This window comes from Schistocerca gregaria, chromosome 7 (assembly GCF_023897955.1).
Source record: "Schistocerca gregaria isolate iqSchGreg1 chromosome 7, iqSchGreg1.2, whole genome shotgun sequence".
NCBI lineage: Eukaryota > Metazoa > Arthropoda > Insecta > Orthoptera > Acrididae > Schistocerca > Schistocerca gregaria.
Window position 1 is genome coordinate 229,676,412 of NC_064926.1, and position 18,875 is coordinate 229,695,286.

At 42.6% G+C, this 18,875-nt stretch overlaps 1 protein-coding gene across 4 annotated transcripts in view; it reads right to left on the reverse strand.

Annotated features, from left to right (window-relative positions):
- The window catches only part of LOC126281458 (proline-rich protein 36), a 795,503-nt gene that overhangs the window by 617,111 nt on the left and 159,517 nt on the right, over positions 1 to 18,875 (reverse strand). For all 4 annotated transcript variants that reach the window (XM_049980446.1, XM_049980443.1, XM_049980444.1 and 1 more), the window contains one exon: positions 17,391 to 17,471. The gene's annotated coding sequence lies outside the window, so the exon portion shown is untranslated. The remainder of the gene's footprint in view (positions 1 to 17,390; positions 17,472 to 18,875) is intronic.

Consider the following 18,875-nt stretch of genomic DNA (forward strand, 5'->3'; position numbering starts at 1 on the left):
CTGTTTGCGACAGCAGAGATAGTGACAGTAGCCATGGCGGCATGTACCGACATTCTGGTTATCACTGGAGGACCGGTCTTCCTAGATTGTTAGCTAGCATCGTGCTAGAACACTTCTTTGAAATGAAGCCTTCACTTGGGGTGCCAACCTGTAGGTCTCACGGTACCACTTACACCCAATAAGCCAATTATATCTTGAATATATCTTATCTCTGTCTTCCCCTGCAGTTTTTAACCTCTACAGCTCCCTCTAGTACCATGGAAGTTATTCCTTGATGTCTTAACACGTCCTGTCATCCTGTCCCGTCTTTTTGTCAATGTTCTCCACATATTTCCATCACAAACGGCTCTGCCAAGATTGTCCTCACCTTTTTTTATAATCGGTCCAACTAATTTTCAACATCCTTCTATAATACTACGTCTCAGATACCTCGACTCTGATATTTTCCAGTTTTTCCATATTCCACGACCTACTTCCATACAATTCGATGGATAAAAACGGCTAGGCTTTCCAAGACTACGAAGATACCAGACTTCCTTAGAATGCTTTGCTCTAAACGCATAATCTCAGAAATTTCTTCCTCAAATTAAGGTCGACGTTTGATATTAGCAGTCCTGTTTTAGCCAGGAATGCCCTCTTTTTACTGTGTGCTGGTCTGCTTTTGATGTCCTCCTTGTTACGTCCATCATTTGCATTTTACTACTACGGTAGCAGAGTTCCTTCACTCCCTCTACTTCGTGACCCCCAATTGTAAGGTTATGTTTATCGCAAATTCAGTTTCTGCTATTCCTCGCTAGCTTCGTCTTTGTATAAAATTTCAACCTCCAGTTGCGTAAGGAAAGAAACCCTACCTAGGCTTCGGCTATAGGTAGGTAAAGTTTCTTTGCTTATGCAACTGGAGGCTGAAATTTAATAGAATTACATTTTACAGTTGCTGACTATGCTGCACCATGCTAAAAATATTCACCTTCGTCTTTCTTCGGTTCATTTTCAGTCCATATTCTTACTCATAACACCATTACACTGTTCATTCAAGTGCTGCACTTCTTCGTTACCCTCACTGAGGATTGAATTGTCACCAACGAATTTTATATTCTTTCACTGTAAGTCCACTCCAGATCACTACTTTTATATCTGTCATATGTCCTTCAATGTATAGATTAAACAGTAGGCAAGCAAGGCTACATCAATGTCTCACACACTTTTTAGTGCGGGCACTTCATTGTAGGTCTTTCAAAGTGGACTTTCAAGAAAGATATTCTCTTAAGAAGAGACAGTGTCTGCGTGAGCGGATAAACTGAACAACCTTCTTAGCTCTCCACGCCGCATCGTCACTGCACAGACCTATGAAGATGGCCTTCAATTAGTGCAATACCTGGTTATTCGTCCAACAATGGGGAGCCTGGGTCGGCTACAAGCGGCTCATCTCTCGGGCGATCATATTTAACACAAAAAGATTCCTTACGTTATGTGAGCAACTTAATCTCTGAACTTGGACCTGAAGAAGACGTCCAGGAATTTCGCTAGCTCCCTCCCCACAGCCTAGCTACGCTGAGGGCAACTATGCAAGGAGAGTGGACTTTATTCTTTTCACAGCTTGCACCGTACGGCGCGGCGTGTTCTGCATTCTTGCTCGTGCGAACTATGCCCTACATTGGCGTTAAAAAGGAGGATTACATTTTAGAACTTTATAAAAATGTGATATTCAGTAGAAAATCATAGCCCGGAAGGGTGTTTTCATGTTTTACTTACGCTGTGTCATAATTTCAAACATTTTCTTAATATTCAATACATTTGACACATAACATTGGTAACTATGCGTGCTTTTTCTTTGCTTTACAGAAACTAGCGCCGAAACCAACAAATTCTTTTACAATATTTTAAAAAAATGTTTTTGACACGACGGTGTCGTTTGGCATGTGTTTTAAGGATGGCACAGCATCCTTGCCACAAAGGCGTTGCAATGCAGAGCAATGTTTTAATGGATTTATTATGATCTACATTTACACACGTACCCCGCAAATCACCGTACGGTGGATGGTGGAGGGTAACTTGTATCACTACTAGCCATGTCCTTTCCTGATCCATTGTCAAACAGAGCGAGGGAGAAACGGGCGTCTAAAAGTTTCCTTTCGAACCCTAATTTCTCTCTCATCTTATCTTTGTGATCCTTACCCGAAATATATGTTGGCGGCAGTAGAACTGATCTACATTTGGCCTCAAATGCAACAGTGCCTTGCAAAATAGCGTCGTGTTCCTTCTAGGGAAAAACAAATGAAATGATCGTGTGGCTTTGTTGGCCGGGAGGTCCCATCCGGGAAGTTCGACCGCCGTGTGCAATTCTTACTGCAGGTGACGCCACATTACGCGACTTTGCAAGTCGGTGATGACGTAGTGATGACGAGGACACAACACCCTTTACACAAGAGAAGAACTCCAAAGCGGCCGGGAATTGAATCCGGGAGCGCTGCATGCTAGGCAAACACGTCACCACTCAGCTAAGCAGGCGGATTCTCTCTACAGATTCCCGTTTTGAGTTCCCGAAACATCTCCGTAATACTTGCATGCTGATCGAACCTGCCGGTAACAAATGTAGCTCCACACCCCTGAACTGCGTCGGTGTCTTGCTATAAATGACCTGGCGTGGATCCCACACTCTCAAACAATACACAAGACTGGGTCGCATTAGCGTTCTATAGGTCGTCTCCCTTATGGACGAGCTACTCTTTCCCAAAAATCTTCCAACAAAACGAAGACCAACATTCGCCTTCCCTTCTACCAACTTGAGGTACTCGTATTTCTGTGCTTGCTCCGGAGGATGGCCACGCAAACAAACTCGTCAGTCCACCTCATATCGCTTTGCAGCGTTAAGCCTAGATATTTAATCGATGTGACTTGTGTCAAGCTGCACCCTGATAATTCTGTATTCGAAGGTTGCAGGATTCTTCTTTCAACTCCTCCGCATTAACTTAAGATTTGTCTACATTATACCAAGTTGCTATTAATCACACAAGCTAGAATATTTCATCTCAGCCATCTTGTATGCTCTTACAGTCGCTCCTCCCCGTAAATCACAGCGTCATCAATAAACAGCCGTAAATTGCTGCTCATTTTGTCCGTCACATCTTTCATGTATGTATAAAACATGAGCGGTCCTATCAGACTTTTCTCGAGCACTCCTTGCGATACGCTTGTCTGTAACGAACACTCGACTTCGACGGCAACGTATTGGTTTTTGTTACTCAAAAAGTCTTCGAGCCACTCACATATCTGGGAACGAAAACCGTATGTTCGTGCCTCCGCCAACAGTCTGCAGTGGGCCACCGTGTCAAACGCTTTCTGGAAATCTAGGAACATGCAATATGTTGTTGCCTTCCATCCGTAGTTTGTACGATATCATGTGAGAAAGGAGCAAGCTGAGTTTCGCACGAGATATGCTTTCCGAAATCACAAGTACACTGAAGACGTTTTTCTCCTGACCAATGATTTAGCTTTCGGTTTCTTCCCGACGTGTTTCTCTCGTTGATGTATAACGTCCTGTTAATGAAACTTCTATTTCACGTTGACGGTTTCTCAGGCCTTCAGCATGAAAGAGACAGGTAGCTGTAGCATTTATCTATTAACTCTAGTGATGCTAAGCGCAGTAGATTTTCCTGGATTCCACTGTAAACAGCAGTCTGAAGGTTACCGGTAACGCCTCCAAGGACAGCTAGTAATACCCTTTCGTTTTCCATGTAACAACTGCCCATCGTTGGGATCAGTTCAAGAAATGGTGAGAAGAATGGTTAGTATTTACAGTCAGGTCTGCGGCAAGATCATGAAAGACAGAAGATGCACGCGTTCCGATCCAGACGGCAAAAAGAATTGCGAAATTATTCTAACTGTCCTCAGGAAAAAAGAAAAATGTTTATTACTCTCCTACGAGAGCAACTGTCCTTTGCTCATTTCACTACGAAACTAGACTGATCTTCCATTTAATTCCAGTCAAATACTTGCCATCGTTATTCTGAAGTTGTGCATTACAATAAATGATTCTGAATTGTTTTCAGTACTCAACTCAGTGTATCAGGCATGCTTTTACTAGATGACAGATTACAACTTCGGTACTCCTTAAGTTCACCTGCATTTTTTCCCTTGTAATTTACAATATACGCATTAGCAGTCGTTGCAACGATCAAATTAGAATTCCGTTGAAAACTATTTTCGTGTACTTCTTCAGGTGGTGTGTCAGCTTCCGTCTCGCACGCATGATCTTGAACTTTTATCCGAATGATGATTAACCTGGGATGCAAATTATTGTGCCCCACACCTGTAATTGAGTCTTCCACGCTTAGTTTGGGCGCCCATTTATTCAGGTAAAGAGCGGATCCTTAACGAATCATGTTTATTAGCCAAACCTGTTTGCTCAACAGTCCAGTCTTAGTTTTCAGTGTTTAACGAGGTAGTAACATGTGAATTCACTTTCGTAATATCGCACGGTCTGTTCTCTCGGAATCAATATCAATTCATTACTTGGTGGAATACGTATATGTTTATTGGGACATATACATGTTGAGTGGTCGGATAAGAAAACTTTGTTGTTCGTGTTATCATTCACGTAACAATAGTTCATTCAATCTTTATGTGGTGTTACGTGAACGAATATAAGTGGAAAGAAGGGAACTGAGCCCTTTAGACAAACCTCAAAGAATATTGTGGAATACAAGGCACTCTTCCTTTTCAGTTTTGTGGACTTTTCATAACAAGCGATACTTCTTTGATATTTCATCAAAATGTACGTTTCCCAGCCATTGTTTCTGAAGAGCGAAAGTATTTCGCAATTAGTGAAACAAGCTTTACCGGGAGAAAGACCTAAAAATTTTCTATCAAACCTTGGTGAATCAGAATGAAATGGTTCAAATCGCTCTGAGCACTATGGGACTAACTTCTGAGGTAATCACTCCCCTAGAACTTAGAACCACTTAAACCTAACTAACCTAAGGACATCACACACATCCATGCCCGAGGCAGAATTCGAACCTGCGACCGTAGCGGTCGCGCGGTTCCAGACTGTAGCGCCTAGAACCGCTCGGCCACTCTGACCGGCGAGTCAGAACCGATTTTTCTAAACATTAATTAGGGAGCGGCTCTTTCTGTGTGAGTTCCGTAGCCCATTACACCATTTTAGAAATCCACAAGATTTTCCACCACACAAAAGACAACACAACTGGCTTGCAACGACAAAGAAATTTAACATGTTTTGATTGTCAGTTCCATTCCTAAGTATTCTAAGAAGTCCAGTCAAGATTTTCCTTTTTTGTTGCACCCTTTTCATGGTTCTACTGAGATCTTGCCATCAGAAACATTACCCGATTATCTGCTTAAGCAAGTCCAGCTTCCGTGCGAGCCAACGGAAAACATCCAAAATAGCAATATTGGAGCTTTAGGCTATAAAACTCGCATAAATCCTATAACGTATGACATCCCAGGGCTATGATGTCTTACGCAACTTTTAGAAATGTCCGTAAGAAGGGCGAAAAATTTCTAGCTCACTATGGTGCATCGTTTGCGAGAAACCCGTGTGATAACAAAACATGACGGAGATTGTGGTTTCACATTATTTTATACAAGTGGAATGCATACCTGCTGTCGTACCTCAGCGGTATCGTTATAGTTCAAACTACCATATCTTTCGTGTTCGAACTCGAACAGTTCCAGAATTCGAAAAAAGAAATTTTATTTGAAATCACAATTGCAATTCTTTTAAAATTTTTTCCTTGGACGGCAATGTATTCTTCTGAACGCTGCATCACATGATTGCGAATATATCCTGCGAGTTATGTTTAGTTGTAGCTTTGGCTCTTTGGAATACCGTTGTCAATTGAAATACGAAATATGTTCGATTTTTGCGGTAGCCTCGACAGCTATTTCGATGGTGATGCTCATGCTACAAAATAAGGCACACACTCTACTACATCTGATATTATTATATAATTTATTTTCGATGTACTTCACCACCTGCCCTGCAATTATGTCGCATCACAGACTTAACTACCATCTTCTTTTCTGCTTAAGATGGATAAGTTAACATTCTGACACAATGCTGTTTAGAGTCAAAATCGAATGACGCATGGAATATTAGGCAAAAATGCTGCACTTACATCCTATACTGATTGCGTGTGTTCGTGTGTTTTGTGTTTGTGCGATTGGGTAGACGCACAGCATCGTACTGAATGTCGCGTCCTCGTTTCTCGTCACGCCACGATCCTCATGTGTGTCCCCTCACGAGGCGCACCCCTGCTTGCGCAATACGCGAATCTCTTAGAGGCAGCCGCAATCGTCCCACTCCGACCTTGTGTCTGCAGCTACCGACGCAAACTGCAGGGACAAAAGTTCTCTCGCGCCTCCAGCTATAGGGACGCATTCGCAAGCCTCACTCACGTAAACACTTGGACGGACCTCACGCACCGTTGCAAAAGCTACATTACACTCTTAATGCAGGTACTCAGCTGTATCTTCACAATTCATAAGGTCTCCAAGCGTTATTTCTGTCTCTGAAAGTTTACTTCCACCCATGATTATACATATTGCTTTCCTTGTCCTCGCTCGCACTTCTCCATGACCGATCCTTCATCCTTTTATCCTTCTCTCTCTCTCTCCCTCTCTTTCTGTGCTGTCTCTCTCTCTCTCTCTCTCTCTCTCTCTCTCTCTCTCTCTCTGTCTCTCTCTCACACACACACACGCACACACACACTCACTCTCTCTGTCTGTCTGTCTGTCTGTCTCTCTCTCTCTCTCTCTCTCTCTCTCTCTCTCACACACACACACACACACACACACACACACACAATGTCGTGAGCAAACATCTACTAAAAGAGGAGGAAGAAACTGAGTAGAATGGGGAAAAACAAAATTACATTTATGGTCTGAGTCATCCGCGGTGCCATACATGAACAAAATCGTTTTCAGTTGTCGAAAGCTCGACAGTTGTATTCGAAATGACGAGGCACCCAAACTGAGAAGAGTTTATTCAATAATACTTTTTATACCATTTCTAACGCAGAGTGGTAGAGGTTCATGAATTAACTGATGAACGTCAAAATAGTGATATCTCTAAATTAGTAGGTTTTGGAGTTTCTCATATATTTAATACCTCAGTATAACAGTAGAATATAGGAATACAATCTTTGTTGTTTCATTCCTGCCACAGTTTGTCAATACGTTGAAATGTGTGTGAATTCCGAAGGAACCAAACTGCTGAAAAAATGGCTCTGAGCACTATGGGACATAACTTCTGAGGTCATCAGTGCCCTACAACTGAGAACGACTTAAACCTCACTAACCTAAGGACATCACACACATCCATGCCCGAGGCAGGATCCGAACTTCCGACCGCAGCGGTCGCGCGATTCCAGACTGTAGCTCCTAGAACCGCTCGGCCACCCCGACCGGCGTACCAAACTGCGGATGTTATCGGTCCCTAGATTTACACACTACTTGAATAACTGAAGCTAAGTTATACTAAGAACAACACACACAATCATGCCCGGAGGAGGACTCGAACCTCCGGATGGAGGGGCCTCGCAATCCGTGACATGGTGCCTTAAACCGCGCAGCCACTCCGCGCGGTACACAATTTGTCTCCATGCTACAGATTCAGCGATAAGATCTCCCCTGAAGCTAAATCCAGTACCATTTTAGATAGAGTTAACTGAAATTAGTCATAGGGTGGATGATAGCAGATTATTTATTCAAGCAACTTGGCCTTGAGTTAAGCATAATGCGTTTCCAGAGACAAAATTTTCCACTATCGCTGAATAGAAGGATTAAAACATGCGTATTTCCCAAATAAAGCAAGTAAATACATAGTGCGGCGTTAATACTATTATTTGTATGGTACAGGGTATCTAATTCTGTATGTTTCCTGGTTACACTGCAGTAAAGTGCAAGACTGCGGATCGAAGGGTCTGACATCGATTCCTCGTAAGTGCTAGGATTTCCATCTATCACTTGCTTCGCCACTAGTAATTTTCGTGAATGTGAGAAATGCCGATCATCACCGTGATTTGGAATCAAATCTTAACCTGTATGTCCTCCTATAGGTGGATGGATGAGTCAGTTCGAAGGTCGGAGGAAAGCATCAGCATAATACCTCAGATACCATGCCTAGCAAAACACCGTGGTATTCAAACCAGCCTTTGTGTTGATGATAGCCATGCTTCTCAGTGGAATGGGAAGAAGACCTAATAACAGTTATTGCCTGAAGCACCCTCTGTCATGCATTTCATAGTGGTTTGCAAAGTGTGGACGTTGATGTAAGACGACAAAAATTATAGATATTGTTCGCAAAACTGTCGGCAGAAGAAAATAATCTCAGATCAGCAGGACAAGAACGATCCGCTTCACTCTTGATTACTAGCGACACAAAAAAAGAAAAAAAAACGTACTTGCAACTCCCACACACATTCGCAGAGATCGCGTATGACATGCAAATCTAAACTTGCGGTGAACCGTAAAGAACGGTCAGACACCACAACGACCACGTCGAATCGTGTTAACGCTTTTCCTACTCGCCGTATTCAATAGAAGAACGGAACGAATGACTTCATCAGCGATGACCATCCTCCACGCAGACATGCTGCCTTACGTAAGGTAATTTCCGCGAAGATGAGCTCATGGTGACTGAAACGTCCCCCAGTGAATCCTGTAGTCTTATACTTGCGTCTCCATTGTTAGAACCAGTAGTTTCTTGGGACATTTATCGAGTCTATATTCAGATCAAGTTTCGTTAAATAGATGGGAAATAGACGCGACAGAATTATGTCGCAGCTACAGATAACACATGAGGTGAGCATAAGAACTCTTTCTTCTACTTACGTTAATAACCTTGCCATAGCAAGAAGTCGATATTTTACCTAAAGTACGTATTTTAGTTTCTAGTGTCTTGATACAGAAGACAATGCTGAACTGCAAATGCAAAGCAGAAATGTGTTGAATCATTCCTTATTTCTTTGTGAAGTACAGGCAAACGTAACCAAGCGTGTGAACTAATGGTCTGTAAAATGCGATAGCGTCATTAAAATCCAAATCTCATAGCGTAGTATCACAGTATTCCTTGTTTAGCTTAACGTTAGGATCGTTGGAGCCAATTTTTCTGACACTGACGAAAACCTCAAGAAATTATCCTCATACTCGCTTTCCCAATGTATGAATGAATGCTGAAATACGCTATAAAATACGTCAATAATTCAACGTTAGCATTCAGCGCAAAGTAAGCGGTATACGACACGTGCAGGACTCTACGAGCTATATTTACGGAGACATGCTACAATTAAGAGCAGTAAATATATTACACGCTGATAGGCACGAACTGTCTCAATCCATCCATAATGCGGAAAGGACGCGTGAGACCACCCTGTGTGTGAAAATTAAACTTAACGTCGATATCGAAGTCATTGCAGACGGAGAACTCACTTGCAGAAGGCAGAAATAAAGAGTGTACAGTAGGAGCACTACCGTGGTAGTTACTGGAAGTAATTTAAGAAATCCATCTGTTCATTTGCACGGATGGTCGAGCGTTTACACATTTTCTCATTCTAATGTCAGAATGATAGTGAAACTTGCAGGTAAACGAAGGTGAAACGATATATAAGTGACACCACAGATGGTTCAGTATACATTTGCATTGTTGGCTGGTGTAACATGCGTTAGTGCGACACCATTGACGTAGGTGTACCTCCCTTGGAACGCTTTTCAGGCCATATGCTGTATCACGAGACACTGTAAACTGAGTTGAAGTCTGTGACTGTTTTGGTCGAGAGTCGCTTCTCACTTGTACGCGCTGGCAGGTGGCTGGAGGGATTGATGGTCGTGGATCTGCATGGCTGGGACCGTGTGGAACTGCTAAATTTGTGTAGTGCCAAAGAAACCCACTAGAAATACAGGCCGCGGCGCGTTCGTAATGTTTCTTAACTGCTCGTTTAAAAGGATGCAAGCTCTCGATAGCACACGACGAAGTTAAGACCTTTAGTGAGTAGCTTTTCATTGACATATTAATTTGGAACTACTGACGGCCTTGGGAGAGCCAGTCCTGACAAAACTCTACCATCTGGTGAGCGAGATGTATGAGACAGGCGAAATACCCTCAGACTTCAAGAAGAATATAATAATTCCAATCCCATAGAAAGCAGGTGTTGACAGATGTGAAAATTACCGAACTGTCAGTTTAATAAGCCACAGCTGCAAAATGCTAACGCGAATTCTTTACAGACGAATGGAAAAACTAGTAGAAGCCGACATCGGGGAAGATCAGTATGGATTCCGTAGAAATGTTGGAACACGTGAGGCAATACTGACCTTACGATTTATCTTAGAAGCTAGATTAACGAAGGGCAAACCTACGTTTCTAGCATTTGTAGACTTAGAGAGAGCTTTTGACAATGTTGACTGGAATACTCTCTTTCAAATTCTGAAGGTGGCAGGGGTAAAATATAGGGAGTGAAAGGCTATTTACAATTTGTACAGAAACCAGGTGGCAGTTATAGTAGTCGAGGGACATGAAAGGGAAGCAGTGATTGGGAAGGGAGTGAGTCTCTCCCCGATGTTATTCAATCTGTATATTGAGCAAGCAGTGAAGGAAACAAAAGAGAAATTCGGAGTAGGTATTAAAATCCATGGAGAAGAAATAAAAACTTTGACGTTCGCCGATGACATCGTAATTCTGTCAGAGACAGCAAAGGACTTGGAGGAGCAGTTGAACGGAATGGACAGTGTCTTGAAATGAGGATATAAGACGAACATCAACAGAAGCAAAACGAGGATAATGGAATGTAGTCGAATTAAGTCTGGTGATGCTGAGGGAATTAGATTAGGAAATGAGACACTTAAAGTAGTAAAGGAGTTTTGCTATTTGGCGAGCAAAATAACTGATGATGGTCGAAGTAGAGAGGATATAAAATGTAGACTGGCAATGGCAAGGAAAGCGTTTCTGAAGAAGAGAAATTTGTTAACATCGAGTCTAGATTTAAGTGACAGGAAGTCATTTCTGAAAGTATTTGTATGGAGTGTAGCCATGTATGGAAGTGAAACATGGAAGATAAATAGTTTGGACAAGAAGAGAATAGAAGCTTTCGAAATGTGGTGCTACAGAAGAATACTGAAGATAGATGCGTAGATCATATAACTAATGAGGAGGTATTGAATAGGATTGGGGAGAAGAGAAGTCTGTGGCACAACTTGACTAGAAGAAGGGATCGGTTGGTAGAACATGTTCTAAGGTATCAAGGGATCACCAATTTAGTATTGGAGGGCAGTGTGGAGGGTAAAAATCGTAGAGATGAATACACCAAGCAGATTCAAAAGGATGTAGGTTGCAGTAGGTACTGTGATATGAAGAAGCTTGCACAGGATAGAGTAGCATGGAGAGCTGCATCAAACCAGTCTCAGGACTGAAGACCACAACAACAACAACATTAATATCTCGTGGGTCCTGCACAGAGCTGAAAGTTCACGAAGAGTGGTGGACAAGATGACTAGTGTAACGTGCACCCCAGCTTCCAGGATGTGGAGCTATGTCCACCCGGCCACAGGCACCAAGAGGTGAATGGCGCATCGAAATTTAAAATTGCATTATGATATAAATAATTGTAAAATAACGCTGGTGACCGGTCAAAATCGTTAACTCACACAGGTGCTACGAATTTTCAGGTAAGGAGGTGCCAAACTTACGTAAGCCAGCCGGCACATTGCCTCTTTCTCAATGTTATGGAGGTTCCGAGTTCGAGTCTCGGTCCAGAACACAGTTTTAACCTGCCAGGAAGTTTCATAACAGCGCACACTCAGCTGCACAGTGAAAATTTCATTCTGGAAACATTATGGATGAAGTTGCAGAAGTAAGACTACGTCGGTTTGAGGTATGGTAGACCCGTTCGCTTTTGGAACTTTGAAGTTCTTCCGAGACGAACAGCTGGGTATGTGCAAAATTTGACGTGTGTGTTACAATGTAGTTAAGACCTATAAGGGTTGTAAGTAAATTGAATGTCTGAATTTTTGTTTGAATAAATTGAACTGCTGAAGTATACTTGAATTTTATAATCGATTATTTAAAATCACAAGGAATTAAATTAAATGAACAAACTTATGGAACCAATGGAAATCCAACGCGAGATGGTAGGTTTGGGCCTGACCACACTGACCCACTTAGGAGATTATGGCAGCTGTTCCTTAACGCGCTTGCACAGTACGTTGCACGGAGTTTCAAAGAAAAAGGCCGAGCTAGTACTGTGAGTAACGTAGCACACGTAGTGCCGGAAGAGATGACATCGCATTGGAGCATGCGAAATTGATATAGACATCTGCGTCCCTTCTCCGAGTTTATTGTTGTGGGGCTGACAATGATTTCTGCACCCTACACTGGTTTCGAGTTATCTCGGAGAGAGCGCTACAAAAAAACATGTTTTCGGCCATTTTATTTGCATACTAGCAGGCATTCGAAGAGAAATGGCGACGTTTAAGTGAGTTTTCTGGATCGATTTCTAACGGAAATGCCATAATATTACTGTGATTTGGGCTGGCATTCGAAGAGAATTAGCATAATTTTAGAGCTATTTTTACCGTGTGCTGTAGCACATTGGCACATGATAACTGGCCGCGCCTGGAGACAACGGTCTCAATATTTGTAGATATTCTGAGATAGTTCAGTGGGAGTTAGAAAAATCTTTAATAGTCAGTACTCTCATTTTATTCCCCCAGCAGTTTAGCGGAACTTGTATTTATTGTAGGTTAAGCTGGAGTGGACATGGCATTATTTGCAGTTAGTCTAACTTTAACTCAGTAAGCTAGTGGGACTCTATTGATTTGAGCGCCGATCAACAATTAAGTACATTGCATCGCTTTTTTATTACTCTTTAATTTTTTGTAATAGTATTGAAGTGACTTGGAACAATTTAAGCGGAGAAAATTTGCTGTTTTTCTTCCTTTTTTGTTATATAACTTGTTTTCCAACCTGTATTTTGGCGGCCCGTGCTAAATTCATTTCGCTTAACGATGTCATCCGGTTTAATCACCAGTTTTTATTCAGTATGTGTGATGAAGAATAACAAACGTTACATTAAGCTTTGACGGATTGTACTTGGGAAATGTTATTTAAATAGCGGCACCTACATTCAGTCAAGCAACATTTGAATCTCATTTACATCAGGAACAGTTATATTATTTTTATTAACTAAAGCGACATAAATCTAAGTGTAGTTATCATCACCTGGGCAAACAGGTCAACATCGCTGCCAAAAGACGCATTCTTTTGGGCTCCTTTTCAGAGACAGCAAAGGACTTGGAAGAGCAGTTGAATGGAATGGATAGTGTCTTGAAAGGAGGATATAAGATGAACATCAACAAAATCAAAACGAGGATAATGGAATGTAGTTGAATTAAGTCGGGTGGTGCTGAGGGAATTAGATTAGGAAATGAAACACTTAAAGTAGTAAAGGAGTTTTGCTATTTGGGGAACAAAATAATTGATGATGGTCGAAGTAGAGGGGATATAAAATGTAGACTGGTAATGGCAAGGAAAGCGTTTCTGGAGAAGAGAAATTTTTTAATATCGAGTATAGGTTTACTTGTCAGGAAGTCGTTTCTGAAAGTATTTGTATGGAGTGTAGCCATGTATGCAAGTGAAACATGGACGATAAATAGTTTGGACAAGAAGAGAATAGAAGCTTTCGAAATGTGGTGCTACAGAAGAATACTGAAGATAGATGCGTAGATCATATAACTAATGAGGAGGTATTGAATAGGATTGGGGAGAAGAGAAGTCTGTGGCACAACTTGACTAGAAGAAGGGATCGGTTGGTAGAACATGTTCTAAGGTATCAAGGGATCACCAATTTAGTATTGGAGGGCAGTGTGGAGGGTAAAAATCGTAGAGATGAATACACCAAGCAGATTCAAAAGGATGTAGGTTGCAGTAGGTACTGTGATATGAAGAAGCTTGCACAGGATAGACTAGCATTGAGAGCTGTATAAAACCAGACTCGGGACTGAAGACCACAACAACAATAACAACATCATCTCAAGTAACGTTTCTTAGAATTTTTACACATTCAGCAAAATCATCCTGTCATATTAGGAATGACAGTGGGACTATAATATTTTGTCAGGAAATCCAAGATGTATGTTGCCTGTGGAGCTGGCCTGACTGTGTATATCTACACTCTACAAGTTACATCAGGTATGTGGTGGAGGGTATGTCTGGTAACACTACACTCGACTTCTTTCCTATTCCATTCTCCTGTACTAATATTGCTTGTCACACCTGTTGGCGAACTTTGCTGCGCCAGACAGAACTGCTGCGCATCGCTATCAGTGGTCTGGTAGCGGAGACGGGGTCTGTCGACGGCCAAACACAGGGCGCGTTGCTGGTTCGCGTTGCAGCGCACTGCGACGGGCGGCAAGCCGTTTGATGTCCCGCGCTGTGTGTGTGTGAGGGGCGGACAGCGCCCTCCTCAGCGAAATACTCGTAATTAGCGGCCGTGTCCACTGGCCGTGGCGCGCCCACAGCACGGCCGCTTTGCACAGCGCGTCCACCTGCCACGTGGGCGCCCACGCGCGCAAATCCCGCTCGTGCGCGACTCTGAGGCGGCGCCGCTAAACGCCCGCGCCAAAGAGAATCAGCGCGAGGACACACCCGCAGAACAGAGAGCATCCGCTGGCCTCTAGACCAGTGACTCCCAACTTTTCTGAGACGGCTACCCCTGAGTGCCAATATTATCTGGTACCCTGCACCCACCCCCTTTCTCCGTTTCCAGCACCAACATTTGGCCTAAGTAACTACAGAACGAAAAACTATTTTTTGGCACACATTTCTTTTTCAAAGGATGCAAGAAGAATGGTATTTACTAAATCTATAACTTTGCTCCGCCGTTTTCCAACAGATGGCAGTAGCGGCAAGTCGGGGTCCAGGTGTAAGTCATATCACGAAAAAACTTAGATATTTGTAAACACACCGCCATCAAAATATTAATAGATCTGTGATGGTACCATAAAGCTTGTAAGTAGGCTGTTTAGGTTCTTATATTGGTAACGCCACCGCCACGTAGCCCTCTATATGAAAATCACTGGCTGTGCTGTGTGCCGTGTGTGGCTGGGTGGCATTGTTGGAATTTGCTATTGTAGTGTTGGGCAGTTGGCTGTTAACAGCGCGTAGCGTTGCGCAGTTGGAGGAGAGCCGCCGGCAGTGGTGGATGTGGGGAGAGAGATGGCGGAGTTTTGAGAGCGGATGATCTGGACTTGTGTCCATCAGAGACAGTACATTTGTAAGACTGGATGTCATGAACTGCTATATATATTATGACTTTTGAACACTACTAAGGTAAATACATTGTTTGTTCTCTATCAAAATCTTTCACTTTACTAACTACACCTATCAGTAGTTAGTCCCTTCAGTAGTTAGAATCTTTCATTTAGCTGGCAGTAGTGGCGCTGGCTGTATTGCACTAGTTCGAGTAACGAAGATTTTTGTGAGGTAAGTGATTCATGAAAGGTATAGGTTATTGTTAGTCAGGGCCATTCTGTTGTAGGGATTTTTCAGATTTTCAGATTTTCAGATTTTCAGATTTTCAGATTGCGTTGCGCTAAAAATATTGTGTGTCAGTTTAAGCACACTCATTTATAATTTTTCTGTGGGGACGTATCAAGCTGCTCTCGACTGAATATATATAGGGTGCAAAGTATTTAAACCAACAAACTCTGGGAGGTTGTATGGGACATCACAACAAATATTTTCCCCTAATGTCATTTTTCCTATGAGGATTATTTAAAACGGAGGAGGCCGTATTACGCTTTTCAGTTGTAGGCAACTGCTGACCACCAGTGTACTAGTGCATTGTCTCTGTTTACTAATGGAGCCATTCACCTGAAGTGAGTACACTGATATGGTTGGTGCTTACTACATAGCGCATCACAACGGACGAGCTTCACAGCGGGTTTATCAACAATATCCTAATCACCGTATCCCGCATCATACGACATTTGCTGCTGTGTACCAACGTCTGCCAGAGACCTGGCATTTAGCAGATTACCTGGACAGGGACGCCGGCGCACGGTAAGAATGCTGCAATTTGAGGAAGCTGTCGTGCAGCATGTGGAGCGGGATTCTTCAATCAGCACTCGTAGAATTCCACGTAACATGGGGACGAAACAGACAAATGTAAGAACAGTCCTTCGAGAGCAGTTGTTACGTCCATTTCACATACAGCGTGTCCACAACCTGGAACCAGTTGATTATCCACCCAGAGCACAATTTTCGCAGTGGTACCTGGAACAGTGTGAAATGCATCCTACATTTCCATCCTCTGTGTTGTTTACCGTTGAAGCAACGTTCGGGCGTGATGGAGCCTTCATCATGCACAATTCGCATGTTTGGAGTGAGGATAACCCACATGCCACATTTACTAGCGCTCATCAAGTGCGGTTCTTCGTTAATGTGTGGGTCGGTGTTGTTGAGGACTCTTTAATTGGGCCGTATCTGCTACCTAGGCCATTAAATGGCCGGCACTATTACAATTTTCTCGCCAGAATTGCTGTAAGACGTCCCGCTCCCTACAAGACAACGCATGTGGTTCCAACATGGCAGGACGTCCGCACATTTCAGTCGTCGTGTGCTTCGATTCCTGGACCGACGGTTCCCAGAACATTGGATTGGCAGAGGTGATCCTGTACCATGGCCTGCTCGATCCCCATATATATCCGATCTGGACTTTTTTGTATGGGGAGATATGCGCAACCTTGTTTACGCAGCTCCTGTTGCATCAGAAGAGGATCTGGTTGTCCGGATAGTAGCAGCAGCAGGAACAATTCAGGATATGGTTCAAATGGATCTGAGCACTATGCGACTCAACGTCTGAGGTCATGAGCCGCCTATAACTTAGAACTAATTAAACCTAACTAACCTAAGGACATCACACACATCCATGCCCGAGGCAGGAGTGGAACCTGCGACAGTAGCGGTCGCCCGGTTCCAGACTGTAGCGCCTAGAACCGCAATTCAGGATACCCGTGTCAGACAGAACATGATCCGACGGTGTAACCTTTATTTACGTGTCAGTGTATGAAGTTTTGAAAATTTACTGTAATTGAAATTGGGTTGTCTTAATGTGTTGTCTCTTGGCCATAAGAAAATGGAAAAGTGTTTGTTGGTTTAATTAATTTGTCGCCAGAGAAATCTTCCTCTACCGGTTTAAATACTACTCTTAGGAAAAAATGACATTATGGAAATATATTTGTATTGATGTCTCCTACAACCTCCCAGAGTTTGTCGGTTTAAATACTTTTCACCCTGTTGACTTACAAGTCCACATATCGCTACAAGTAAAAAGGATGTTTCTATTACATATGCAAAAGACAATAACACTTACCAGTAACCAGGTTTCTCCACCTCTGCAGCTCGTTGAGTGAGTGAATCCCCTATACCCGGCTGCCTCTTCTTGAGTGATAACCTGTAACAAGAAAGAAAGCAGATGTAAAACGCTATTATCTGAGGTGAAGGAAAACAACTTCCGCGAATATTACATTTATTTCATAGGCAACGTCTCCAATTCAGTATTCTGTGCCATACGAAATGACTATGCTGTGAAGGTGTGAAGTCTCTTCCCCGATGTGATTGGTTATACAGGGTGTCCGGAAACACATGTTGGAAATGACGTTCGCGGACGGCTATACATGCCTGACCCCGCTTAATTTTGTTGGGAAACAAGTTCTGCAGAACAGATGACGATAATCTTCGCAGGTACGCAGCTATTTCAGGTTTTAAGTCACACAGCGGCCGTGGGAGATTGTGATGTACTATAGATTTTGCTGCACCGCAAAGAAGTAAGTCTGGTTGAGTGAGTACCGGAGGACGAGCGGGACCACAGATTTACTGAGAATATACGTTCCCCCAAAAAGCTGTGTTAGCTGTGTCCACAGTAGCGACATTTTGTTGAAACTGTGAGTCTTTTTCTACCTGGTCAATGAAATCGTGAATTATCAAACAAATAAACAATAACGTTTACTGTTCACAGTTTCATCAAAGATAATGTCTCAGTAATGCACTGGATACGGCTACCCGTACTCATATTTTCTAGTCATTCTATCGCGTTTCAAGAGCAGTACGAGGATTCTCTGTTTTTTGTGTGTGTTGACATGATGAGAGAGCTCGATCTAGTCCTCGTCCGTACACAAGGTAACGTCAAGTAGAAAAGCAGCATTGCGTTTTAAAAGAGATGTAAACCATTAGAAGTAACGGTTTCACTTTCCACGATATGTGTCTTTCAATTCGTGCACTGCTGTCTCTCTATATGGGAGCAGTTTCAGTATTTTTCTAACCGCCTTGTGTGCGGTGAGAAGCTCGATATCCTTTTCTTGTGCCAATTAGGGCAATGATTTTACCAGGCTCTGTAGCATAGAGTGAGAAATTTCCTACAACTTCTCTTCGTTTAGTTTAATTGGTCTTCCAGTTAGTTGGGAATCTAATATTGAGCCTGTCTCTAGAAATTTCTCCATAAGTCGACAAACCTTATAACGATGAGCTACGTCTGTTTCCGGTAACTTTTTCAGTAGATGCCTCCTGCACTAACCTGTGTATTTATCGCCTTGTCGAAATACATGTTCAACAAGAAAAATACATTCATCGGTTGAAAGCTCCTTAATTTGCAAAGAAATTGGATATCTGAACACTACGCGTCGCATTCGATAGTTTTCAGAGAACTGAGTATCTTTTGAATACATTACGGGAGAGGCAGTGATCAATATCTTACAAATATTTACTATTAAAAACAGTCTTGATCACGATTTATTTGTCAAGGTGACCGGTTTCGACCACTACTGTGGTCATCTTCAGACCATTGAGTAGGAATCTCTTT